Raw genomic sequence first — 2,564 nt, 5'->3', positions numbered from 1 at the left:
ACCCATTAGTCCAGCCCATGTTGCCTAGCCCAGACGCCTGAGGACCCCCTTATCCAGGACTCCCTCAGTGGGGGCTCGGGAGCCAGTAGGAGCCCCTGAGGCACGGTGCTAAAGGCCCCCTTTTAACGTCAAGCGACTTGCGCGAGAAAGGAGTGGCTTGCCCCGCGGGGGTGCCTAGGAGGGGTTGTGCCCAACGGAATGCGGTGTAGCATCCTTCCGAAGTGGTGGGGTGTTGTCGAAGCCGCTCGAGGTCCTGTCTTCGGAGGCTCCTCTACATTAGTTAGTCACGAAATACAAAGACTAGCCGCACTTGTCGTTTTTCCCGTGATCTTTCCGCAAGGAGGCGAAGGCACAAAGTACCCGGTGAGGTGATGTGCGCGGCGCCGGCCCGCGAGCTAGAGCTCAGTCTCTTTGGTTTGTCAGTGCTGCAAGGACGGACCCTAGCACAGGCGCCGTGCCAGTAGCCCCTTAGCGGAATGAGCAAGGGGTAGGTTAGCAACGTGCGGGGGTCGCAAGGGTGACTCCAGAAGTGATAGATGACCAGGCACAATGTTAATAAGTGTAAAAGCTCAAGCAAGCATAACTTGTTGGTGCAACAGACCCTGGGTCTGTCACCCAGACTGTGCACAGGCATGGGAACAAAATTGAAGCATCAGCCCAAGTCAGAGACTGAAGGACCAATAGATTTGAAGAACCAACATACAGCTTAGAGGGACCAAGAGTAAGCCAGAGGAGCAAGATATGGGCAAGAGAAGGGCCTCCCTTGCCGGAGAGGTGAGCCTGGCAAGGGGCGAGACCACCACTAGAAGGAAGCAACCAGGCACCCCGGCAAGGTCTGTCGGGGTTCGCGGGGGCAAAACCACCCCACCAACCTCTCAAGCACGACCCACGTCATCTATCAGTGTGGTGTCAAGCCACAAAGTGATTAAGTGGCAGCCATTCGCCACATGGTAGCCATTTCCCAGAGAAGAAACCCACGGATGACACCCGTCCCGCGATGTGTTGTAGGATCTAGAAGTAGATGTGTCTAAAGGGGGGGTGATTAGACACTTAGTGCCAAAGTTGCAATTTTTAATCTTTTTCGGTTCAAGTGGAGTTTAGGCACAATTTCAATACACACAATACATATCAAGCAAGCATGCAAAGAGTATATGAGCAGCAGAATGTAAAGCATGCAACTTGCAAGAATGTAAAGGGAAGGATTTTGAGAGATCAAACGCAATTGGAGACACGGATGTTTTTCCCGTGGTTCGGATAGGTGGTGCTATCCTACATCCACGTTGATGGAGACTTCAACCCACGAAGGGTAACGGTTGCGCGAGTCCACACAGGGCTCCACCCAAGGGCAATGGTTGCGCGAGTCCACGAAGGGCTCCACCCACGAAGGGTCCACGAAGAAGCAACCACCCACAAAGGGTCCACGAAGAAGCAACCTTGTCTATCCCACCATGGCCATCGCCCACGAAGGACTTGCCTCACTAGCGGTAGATCTTCACGAAGTAGGTGATCTCCTTGCCCTTACAAACTCCTTGGTTCAACTCCACAATCTTGTCGGAGGCTCCCAAGTGACACCTAGCCAATCTAGGAGACACCACTCTCCAAGAAGTAACAAATGGTGTGTAGGTAATGAACTCCTTGCTCTTGTGCTTCAAATGATAGTCTCCCCAACACTCAACTCTCTCTCATAGGATTTGGATTTGGTGGAAAGAAGATTTGAGTGGAAAGCAACTTGGGAAGGCTAGAGATCAAGATTCATGTGGTAGGAATGGAATGTCTTGGTCTCAACACATGAGTAGGTGGTTCTCTCTCAGAACAGATGAGTTGGAATGATGTGTGTGTTCTGATGGCTCTCTCATCGAATGAGAAGGAGGTGGAGGGGTATATATAGCCTCCACACAAAATCCAACCGTTACACAGTTTTCCAATCTCGGTGGGACCGAATCAATAAACTCGGTCGGACCAAAAATGTAAACCTAGTGACCGTTAGGAATTTCGGTGGGACCGACTGGATCAACTCGGTGGGACCGATATGGTTAGGGTTTGGGCATAACGTAATCTCGGTGAGACTGATTACACAAACTCGGTGAGACCGAATTTGGTAATTAGCTAACCAAGAGTTGGTCAGGCAAACTCGGTGGAACCGATTTGCTCTTTTGGTGAGACCGAGTGGAACTCGGTGAGACCGAAAAGTTACAAAGGGGAAACACTGAGTTTACATTGCAATCTCGGTGTGACCGATTGCATATCTCGGTGGGACCGAGAATATTGCAATAGGTAACAGAGAGTTTGCAATCCCATCTCGGTGAGACCGAGATCCCTATCGGTGAGACCGAACTGATTAGGGTTTGGCAGTGGCTTATGACAAGTGAAACTCGATGGCGCCGGATAGGAAGAATCGGTAGGACCGAGTTTGGCTTAGGGTTTAGGTCATATGTGGAAGTGGGAAAGTGGTTGAGGATTTTGGAGCATATCATTAAGCACATGAAGCAAGAGGCTCATTAAGCAACACCTCATCCCTCCTTGATAGTATTGGCTTTTCCTATGGACTCAATGTGATCTTGGAT

This window comes from Triticum urartu, chromosome 7 (assembly GCF_003073215.2).
Source record: "Triticum urartu cultivar G1812 chromosome 7, Tu2.1, whole genome shotgun sequence".
NCBI classification, from domain to species: Eukaryota; Viridiplantae; Streptophyta; class Magnoliopsida; order Poales; family Poaceae; genus Triticum; species Triticum urartu.
The sequence above is the reverse complement of the archived record's forward strand: the minus strand, read 5'-3'. Positions refer to the sequence as shown.